At 41.3% G+C, this 10,835-nt stretch overlaps 1 long non-coding RNA gene across 1 annotated transcript in view; it reads left to right on the top strand.

The window, feature by feature from the left end:
- LOC117079569 overlaps nt 1-10,835 on the top strand; it is a 526,295-nt gene that overhangs the window by 195,827 nt on the left and 319,633 nt on the right. The window lies entirely within an intron of this gene.

Here is a 10,835-nt window from a genome sequence, read left to right as displayed (position 1 = left end):
CTTTCCCTCTCTTGGGCTTGAGGAGACTGTCAACACCATTTCCACTGAAGAGTACTGGGAAATAATAAAATCAGCAATAATACTTAAATAACTATAAAGATTCCTTATTATCTGAGACTAGTTCATATCACAAGAAATAAAAGTCACTTGAAAGTGACTCCACCTAAAACATTGACCAAAAAGATTGTGGTAAATAGCAAAAACAACAACAAAACCCAAAAGCAAAAAATAAACAAACAAAAAAGCACAACAAATGTTTTGTTTATGATTTTGCCTAGAAAATAAAACTAAAAACTATAAAATAAGCTTATTTTATGTTGAACAAAATTTAAGTTGTAATATCAACTATCAGCTAATTCTTAAAGAATGAATACAATAAACTTTATATGTGAAAATTTTCCAACAAATCTATGATTGTCTATACCAAATTCTTCACATTTAACTTTTGTAGCACAATCCCCAAAAGAAATTTTTTATAAAATTCAAGTATTTTGAATTTTTATTATTTTCTGCAAGAGCTTCTTTTAAGTCTTTGATATTAAAATCTTTTTTTGAAGCATCACTAACCTTACTATTTTTCTTTCATTATTTGGGAGTTGGCTACCTCTGCCCATACTTCTTGGTCAGTGGCTTAGCTGCCTGAATTAACACAGCCTCCAACATCACTTTCACTGACCTCATGAAATCCCTCCATTTATTACCAGATTTGCAATTTCATTTTGCCATATATTTGCACAGCATTTGCAAATAAGGCCAGATATTGTGGGTATCAGACCATCGGGAAGGAACAGACCTGTGCTTCTGGCAAGAAGAAGTGCTTGTGTTAATTGTACGAGGTTTGGAGTAGGGACAGATCTGTGAGTATTTTTGAGATATGAAACCTTTCACCATCTTGTGCCATACCGTATTTCAGGCCCGTGCATAATGAATGCTCCAGTGACAGAGCCCTCCTTTTATGTTTGTACAGTGTTTCTAAGTTTACAAAGCACTTTGACATTTCATTTGATTCTGTCCGCTGCCTATTGAGGAGCTACCATTTTCTGAATGACTTTTCTGAGAGCCAGGAAGGTTAAGTGACTTGCCCAAGGTCCCAGAGCTGCTTGAGATGCAGAACCAGGGTTGGAACTCAGGTGTGTTGGTTATCGGACCTGCCTCTTTCTCTGACTCATCACCGTTTACCCAAGAGGAGCCCTGAAATATGCTTAAGATGTGTCCCAGACCTTTAAAAGAAAGAATTAGATATTTCTAAAAGACACATCAAAGTCCTCATGGTGGAAAAAAATCAGTACATCTTAGCATTCCTTGAATTAATTTTAAGATTTGCTACTATATTTTAAATTATGTGTTGTGGGAAGGTTATATTTTTTTATGCAAACTTTCTCTGAAAGTCTCCACCTGGCCCTGTTCCCCCGGACCCTCAAAAGAGCAACTGTAGACCCTGAGTGGAGGCCTGGGATGGGCAGGCACCTGGATTCTATCTTGGTCCCTTCCTCTTAGCCAGGAGGCTTATATAAGGTAGCATCTTGCACTTAGCAGTCTTCAGATCTAGCTCCATATCCAGGTTTAAAAGCCCCCTTAACAAAGCTCATTTCTTAACGTTATCAGAATCAAAGTTAGCTGCTCTGCTTGTAGAAGAGTCTGCCCTGGGCAGAAAACTACCTCTCTGGTCCAGAAGTGCTATTTGACTTACCTTGGCAACATCATTTCAATTAGGGTCAACAGTCCTCTTAATTATGTACTCTTCCTTAAGCAACAAGGTATTACTTCATTCATCAGAATTTTATCTCCTAGTTATACTGATGAGAGTCCCTTTGGCCTACTCCACTGAAATTATCAACGAGAATAAATCTGAGCATTCACTATTACTGCAGTGCCATCCATTCGTTAGGGCTTGTTTTATTAGTCTCCTGCAGTTTGGAGCTGCCAGGAAGTAGGCAGTCAGCTGCCAGCAAAGACTGAAATGTTACTACCAGCTAGGCAGGCTCAGTGGCTGGGCCTGCTCTGAGGCAGGCCGGGCAGGGAGGGCCCTGGGGGAGGCCAGGGAGGAAATCTGTTGTTCTTCATGCAATCACTTCTAGCAGGTGAAGCATTCTGTCCCCCATTTCTTTCCAAGGATATAACCAGAGAGGCGAAGGACTCCTAAGAATCACCTGATTTATTCCTGTTCCTCTAACACACTGGCTCCCATGTGCTGGCCTTGGACCCTGGGAGGGCTGAAGGGTTACTGCAGTAGGTCTAGGAAGCCACGAGCACATCTAGCACCACAATTTTTCAAATGTTTCCAGATGCTTCTGGGATGAATAAAATAAAAATCCAAGAGCTATTGATTCACGGTCGTTGTATCAACAGCTTTGTGGGAGGCTTCTCTTCAACTTTCAAAGACTTCTTTTCTGTGAGAACTAAGCTCCTTCCCCCAGTAGAAACCGGCCCCTGATTCCTGGCCCATGTTTGTGCCACATGAGCCCCTTTTCCCCAGTCTCAGGGAATTGGATCCAGGGCAGACGCCTTGCCTAAGCTCAGCCAACTTCAAGTTTCTCCCTTTTAGAAACTTGAAATTGGAATTCAAAGATAGCTTTTTGGTGCAGTTGAGTGGCCCTGTGATAATATGTAACCGGGAACTGTGGGATGGTACCACCTCCTCTTCACCCCAATTCAGCATGGGAAGCAGGGATGCTGGAGGAAAAGAGTGTTGTGAGTACATGAAATAGAAACTGAGGCAGTGCACAGTCAGACCCTGACTGCTCTCTGGCTCTGGCTTTTACCTCCTAGCATTGCCTTTGAGTATCCTAGAAGTCTTTCCAATACATTAAAAATTGATCATGGTAGCTCATGCTGGTTTCCATAATTTCAAAAAAAGAAAACTTTGACAAAAGTCACTTCTTGATATTATATATTTTCTGAATAATGGATATAAAAATAAAATGGTTATTGTGGGAAATCTTGATTTTTATACATGATAAGGGTGTCAATGCTTAATAAGAATGATTTAGAAGGTTGAGAGTCCCTGCTTTACCTAAAAATCCTCCAGAGAAAGAAATGCATCAGTTATAGAAGATAATTCATGCAAAGCACTCAGCTCAGCATCCTTCACAGATTAAGTACTCAGTAAGGATTAGCAACTATTTTCTTCACCACTTACAGACTCATGACCAATACTCACAATGACCAAGTCTGAAAAGACCTTCCTAAAATCTTGTTTAGACTGAACTGCCATGATTTGAGCATGCCCTCCTCACCCCGAAAATCTTTGCAGCCACAGTGTACCTGCCCTGCTTTTAGGAGTAGAAGGAACATGCACTGGAATTGGTTGTGGATGGGACTGGTCTCATAAGCATCACCTAGAGAATGTTTTGAATTAAAAATTTCCCAGGCCCTATCCAAGACCCATCGAATAGAAGCTCCAAGGGAGGAACCTAAGAAGCTATGGCTTTAACAAATGCTCCAAGTGATTCTCATCAGGGAAGGGTGGGAAACATTGACATATGAGGATTATAAAACCCATCTCTAAGTGGACAAGCCACAGGTCTGGGGAGATGTTTTACATGCAAAACAAATCATACCATGCTTTTCAATCTTAGGTGCATTTCTGTTTGCACAATTACCGAGTATTCAGTTGTCCATCTTACCCATCCCCTTTGCAACAGTACCAAGATTTCAATTCCTTTTCGTCTTCTTTCCCACTAAGCCCAAGTGCTGCTGGAAAGCTGACCCCCTATTACCAGGTCTGGGGTGAACCCTGATTAAATCAAACCAATCAAGTATATTACATTTCCTGGGTCAAGTGAGGATACATAACCCAAGCAAGTCTCATTGGGGTAATTTTAGCACCTGTTGCTTGGAAGGTGTCTTAGTTCATTTGTGTTGTGATAACAGAATATTTGAGGCTAGGTCATTTATACAGAGAAAAAAAAGGTTTATTTGGCTCATGATTCTGATGGCTGAAAAGTTAAAGATTGGGCATGGGCATATGATGAGGACCTCAGGCTGCTTCTACTCATGGCGGATGGTAAAGGGGACCTGGCCTGTGCAGAGATCTCATAATGAGAGAGGAAATAAGAGAGAACATGGGGAGGTGCTGTGTTCTTTTTAAACAACCAGCTCTTGAGGGAACTAATAGAGTAAGAACACACTCGCCCTTGAGGGAGGGCATTCATCTATTCATGAGGGATCCGCCCCCATGATTGCAACACCTCCTATTAGCCCCTACCTCTAGCATTGTGGATCACATTTCAACATGAGGCTTGGAGGGGACAAACATCCAAACTATAGCAGAAGGGATGGTGTGGTGTAAGCCTGCGAGGTGCAGAACTGCTGCAGCTATTTTGCCACCACGAGGGAAATAGTTTCAGGATGACTCTGACACTGTGGTAAGCAGATCAGATAACAGGAAATAAACCAGGCCCTTATTGATATTATTAATATGCCAAGACTCAACTTAACTTTTCACTTATGGGGATCGAGTAATTTCTTTTATGGTTTTAGTTACTGTAAGTTGGGTATTTATTTGCAACAAAGAGTTCTAATAGGTGTACTTTACACATCTTAAAAAACCAATAAGTTTATTGCATATATTGACGCAAATTGATCAAGGCATTATATGGTTGGCTGATCCTCAAACAAGAGGGAATGGATTTGAATTTCAGCAAGAAGGATTTGGGTTAGAAAGAAGGAAAACTTTTCTTCCCATAAAGATTGTGAGGTATTTAAAAGGCTCATCCAGGAAGGTTTTAAGAAATTCCTATTCTAGAGATTTTTAAAAAGATAGTAAATTTTCTAGGATGATTTCAGTCTTGTCCTGAAGAGCAGGGGAGGGACAGAATAATTGTCCTCATGTAGGATCTCATCTACTTCACAATTTTATAAAATTATCCAAACTTTATTCTGGACCTGATTCGTGATTTTAGTTATGAAATTCACCATCCTCGCTCTGCTAGAGTTTCTCAAATGACACTTCACAAACATTCTCATGAGCAGACCCACCCAGTTGCCTTCTCCTGAGCTGCTGAGAAATGAAAGAGTTTGTTCTCTTCCTTGTCGTTGACTAACCAGATGTGTCACTTGGCTAGCCAGGAATATTTTTACTGCAAACTATGCTGTTTCCACTGACCACAATTCCAAAACCGTTAAGACAAAAACAGAAGAAAAGACCATATTCTGGTTTGTTTGATTTTCTGATGTGGACTTGATGAGGCAGCTATTATTCCAGGGCCTTAAATCTTTCCCACTAAAATGCCCCACAGCACCTAAAGCCTGCTCCTTTATTCAAGGAACACAGCAATGGTACAGTGGGGATGACTGTGTCAAAAAATGATTTTTTTTTTTGTTCTGTACAGAGTGCCACAAGGACTAGAGTACTCTCCTTATGTTGGCATGACAGCAGTAAGGGTCTAGCCCCGAGTTCATTCCTTCATTTGACATTCATGGTGGTAGGCATGTGGTGGTTGGAGTTGAATCAGACATTGTCCCTGCCATTGACAGACTCACAGCCTAGGAACAGAGTCACATCCACAGCCACCTAGAATGGAAGAGGTGTGAGCAAAGCACTGGGGGAGTGAAGGAAAGGGGGCTGAGCATCTGCTAGCAGGAGGCTTCTGAGAGGAGGCCAACCTGCTTGGCTCTCAGCAGACACATTCCCTGAAGAGAACTGAAAATAACTCTTGTCTTGGAGTGAGAGCTATGACCTGTTAGTCCCAGCTCTGCTTTCTCATTTTTTGTAAATCTTATACAAGCCACTAAATTTTCTTGAGCTCGTTTCCTCAGCAGGAATGCAGAGGTCATAAACCTACCTCGCGGAGCATGTGAAAGGGGTTTGTGAGCCATAATGTCTGTGAATCACTGCACATGATTTCCCTCTGTGAGGCCAGAGGGGACTGGATCAGGAGCCTCCTCCAAGAAGAGACTGTGGGCAGAGGGGAAACCCCACGTGTGAGGGAGGGGAATGTCATGGAGGAGCCAAACAGATTCTCTAGGAATATGGACCATTGCTGGTCTCTCTTTTCAGCTTGAAAGAGCAGAAAGCTCAGGCTATCCTAGATGATGAGGTCAACCATTTCTAACGGTGGGGGGAGGTGGCAAGAAAATCAAAATTCCAATTCTGCCTCCCTGATCTAGCAGAAAGGCTCAAATTTTCTGCTTGGCTGTTTTTTCCACCCATTGAAAGCTCAGTAATATTTGACAGAATGGGCTGCATCACCATGGAGACATGCACCTGCCAGGTAGTTTGCTGGGCAGGACGAGCAGGCATGTGGATACCGACTGCACGGCCACTTCAGAGACACCAGGAAGGCCCCAGCTTCTTACTGTCTCCAAAGCCCTCAAGTCTTGCTTTTCACCCTTCCTCCCCATTCTTTTTTTTGTTTTTGTTTTTTCTTTGAGATGGAGTCTCACTCTGTCACCCAGGCTGGAGTACAGTGGCACAATCTTGGTTCACTGAAACCTCCATCTCCTGGGTTCAAGCAATTCTCCTGCCTCAGCCTCCCGAGTAGCCTGTCATCACGCCTGGCTAATTTTTTGTATTTTTAGTAGTGATGGGGTTTCACCATGTTGGCCAGGATGGTCTTGATCTCTTGACCTTGTGATCTGCTCGTCTCAGCCTCCCAAAGTGCTGGGATTACAGGCTTGAGCCACCGCACCTGGCCCCTCCCCCTTCTTCAAACCTATTCAACAGTGCATACAATTCCTCTAATGGGGAGGAAGCCCTTCACTTCCTAATTTGCTATAAGGGCTAAGATGCCATTCCCCCTGGGGGAGAAAAGAGTGACATCCACACAAAGCTATAATGAATGCCTGTGACATCCTTTGAGAAGAGGGTTGGTAGCTAGAAGAGGGTGAAAAGAGGGCCCAGAAGTACTCAGTGTTCAGGAACCCAGAGCAAAGCCCCACTTGCAAAAGAGATGGCGCTGTCAGAACGCTGCTCCCTCCACAGTTTTCTCTCGCATTGGTCCTATTAATGGTACCTGAAACTTGTGACTGCTACGTGCTTTCTGTCAGAAGACTGGAATGATGGGGCTAATATATTGGTTTTTAAAACAGAGGAAAGAATGTAAATTTTGGAAAATATTGGGTTTACTGTTGATCTTCATCTAATTCTGGAAGAAGTTATTTGGTAGAGATTTGTAGGGCCATTTCAAAAGAAAATAGTATTCATGAGTTACAAGCAAAGGCTCAGTTAGGAATTTATAGCTTGCAGCTTACCTTCTTTCAGGCAAGTATGGTATGCAAAGGAGGCAATGAATAAGCATTTGTGAAATAAATGAAGGCAGATTTGAGGTAGTCAGTTATAATAAAAATGTATCTTAAAATGGAAACATAGAGACAAGAAAAAAACTGTTGGAGAAAAAGAAAAAATTGATTTTAAAAAAGAAAAAAATCAGAAATAAATATTTTAGTAGCTGGAATGATTGAATGACCACAAATAAACATGAGATTTAACTCCAAGATTCCTAGAAACCAAAGCAAAAAAGTAACTATTAAGCTCTCTTATTCTCTTGATATTTGACAAAAATAAAAACAAACAAACAAAGAATTATGCCTGAATAGATATTGAAAATTTTTTTTTCTGACATTAAATTCAGTGTGAAATTTATTGCATGAAAATTCTCTTTTACAAGGAACAACGAACAACCCAGTAAGTTTGAAAAGCTACAGACAAATAGACCTTTTCATACTGATGTTCTATAAAAGCGAGCGCTTCATACTGAATCATAACTCACTTAAGACATTTTTGCAGGGAACTAATACAGACTAGAAACATTTCTTTAGCAACCCCAAAGGAAACAAGTAAATAAATAATGTGTGGTTTGGTGCAGATCTCTCAAATATCAGATCTAGGGATGGAGTTTTAGATCCTATAACATTGACAGCAGAAATGTCTCGTTCTGTATTTTTGGTGAGGGAGAAGGCTAAATGCTTTAGATAGCAGACATGCAGAAGCAAATTTAATATTATACTACAAAACCTTAGGAATTTGATAAAAAAGATTACCCAGAGAAGTAATGTATTGTAGAAAAATAAGAGCCCAGGATACCATTCGCATAGACTGGGTTTCAAAATATGACTCAGTGATTAATATGTGACCACCTTGACCAAGTTGCTCCTCTCAGCCTCAGGATTCTATTTGCCAAAATATGAATAATGTGCCTTTCAAGGTTAACTGAGAATGAGAAGATGTAGTGTAGTAGGTACTATTAGCTGCAGCGGCAAGTAGCAGAAAAAAACCAAAATAGCAGTGACTTCAATAAGGTAGAAGTTTATTTTTCACTCATCTTCTAGACCAGGGGCCAGACTCCTTCTAGCATGTTGTTGTACCACGAATGGCTTCCATTCCCAAGATCCCTTCATGGTCCAAAATGGCTGCTGGAGTTCCTGAATTACCTTCACATCCCAGCACGCAAGCAGGAAGAAGAAAGGGAGAGGGCATATTATTTGCTTTTAAGAACACTTTTATCTACATCCCTTTGGCCAGAATTTTGTCACAAGGTCTTACCTAGCCTCAGGGAAAGGTAAGAAATGTCATCGTTGTTCAGTACAACCTAGTTAAATATGGGACACCCAGTTAAATCAGAATTTTAGATAAACATAATTTTTTGAGCATAGGTATGTCTAATGCAATATTTGAAACATACATTTTCTTCATTGTTCATTTGGGTTTCAAATTTAACTGGATGTCCTGTATCTTATCTGGCAACTCTAACTAGTTAAAAATCAAGGATCCTATTACTAATCGAGGGTGAAGGGGCACAGGGAGGAAGGGTGAACATTGAAGGACAATCAGAAGTCTCTGACACAAAGTGAGACCCCTCAGAGTGGGTGGCAATAAATGGTTGGTCCTGTCTTCCCTTTCCCTGTGAGGCAAGGCAAAACCAGAGGGTGGCTGCAGGGATAACTGCTGGTAGAGCCAACATCTGTTTCTGAAATAGAATCAGTGTTCTATTTCAATGGCTAGTTTTATCACACAAAACACGTGTATTTGGTTAAGACCTCAGAGATATCTGCTGTATGCATGAAATAGACAACAATGGCCTGAAAAGCAACATTAATAAAAGCACTGCTTCTTTTTAATCACAAAAATGCTCAGTCTCATCTCTGCAGAAAGTCTATTTCTGGACACATCCGTAAGCTAATGGACCCATCAACTGAGTTGGTTGCAAGGAAACCTTCATGTCGTGAAAGAAAGGCCTGCAGGCCATGGCTGGGGGTGCAATGGACTATTTGTGTTCCTCCAAAATTCATATATTGAAACCCTAATCCCAATACGATTATATTAGGAGGTGGAACCTTTGGGAGGTAATTTAAGTCTTGAGGATGGAGCCCTCATGAATGAGATTAATGCCCTTATAAGAAGAGTCCAGGGAACTAGCTTGCTGTCTTTCCTCCATGTGAGAATACAAAAGGAAGATGGCCATCTGCAACCCAGAATAGGGCCCTCACCAGAGCCCAACCATGTTGGCACCCTGATCTATCTCAGACCTCCAGCCTCCAAAACTGTAAAAAATAAGTTTATGTTGTTGATGAGTCACGCAATCTACAGTACTTTGTTATAGCACCTGACCAGCCTGAGACAGGAAGAATTCAGTCTATTACTTACCCACTTGCTCCCCGCTGCCAATATTTTCACTTTCGTATGGCTGACCTGAGATTGTTCTTTCTGATTGTTGTTACCAAATGTTTTAGCTTCTTCTCAAGGCCACTCTGAGTTCCTGACTCTAAAACCATGTCATTGGTATAATGGAGGAAGTCCCCAAATGCTGTGGAAAACAGAGCATGAGTTCATTTTAGTTAATAGCAGAAGTAAATTATTTGGGTTAAAGGTAAAATAAAGTGGGGCCAGGACATAGACCTATTTTGTAGGATTTAGAATGAGAAGTTGCTTTATCAAAAAAATTGTTCTTATGAGCAATATTGTGTTGCAAGCTTTGATGAAGGATTATTTGCCTGTAATCTACATGGAGAATATCAGATCTGCCCCATACTCAAGTTTTCAGTTTGGCAATGGCCTCTGAACTGGTCTTTCTACTTCTACTCTCCAGATCCATTATTCACAAAGCAGCAAGAGTGATCAGTGATCATTATAAGACATATCTCAGTATAGGCACAGTGGTTCACGCCTATAATCCCAGAACTTTGAGATGCCAAGGCAGGAGGATTACTTGAGGCTAGCAGTTTGAGACCAGCCTGGACAACATATAGAGACACCGATTCTATTAAAATTGTAAAAATTAGCTATCAGTGGTGTGTGCTTGTAGTTTCAGGTACAGGAGGATTGCTTGAACCCAGGGTTTCAAGGTTACAGTGAGCTAGGATTGCACCACCGCACTCCAGCCTGGGTTACAGAGCAAGATGCTGCCTCTAAAACAAACAAACAAAAAAACCACACACACACACACACACATCTCAGTATAAACTGCTTGAGATCTCTAATGACTTCTCATTGCTAGTAATACTATACCCCTCACCAGGCTGAAAAGGCCCCATTCAGTCTGATTTTCTTTTTATATTTTGACCACACTGCAGTGGGTTGAATGGTGGCCCCCAAAATATATGTCCACCTACAAATCCCTGGAACCTGTGAATATTACCCTACATAGCAAAAATATGTGATTCAAATAAGAATCTTGACAAGAGGCACTTATCCTGCATTATTCAGGTAGGCTCTAAATGCAATCACAAGCATCCTTGTAAGACAGACACACAGACGAGAAGACACACAGAGAAGAGGAGGTGGCAATGTGACCACAGAGGTAGAGACTGGAGAGATGTGGTCACAGCTAAAGAACTTCTGAGCCACCAGAAGAGGCAAGGAACAGGTTCTTCCCTGGAGCCTTTGGAGGGAGGGC

The sequence above is a fragment of the Trachypithecus francoisi genome, unplaced genomic scaffold, assembly GCF_009764315.1.
Source record: "Trachypithecus francoisi isolate TF-2019V2 unplaced genomic scaffold, Tfra_2.0 Lachesis_group7, whole genome shotgun sequence".
NCBI lineage: Eukaryota > Metazoa > Chordata > Mammalia > Primates > Cercopithecidae > Trachypithecus > Trachypithecus francoisi.
This window is presented reverse-complemented; position numbering and strand designations above follow the sequence as displayed.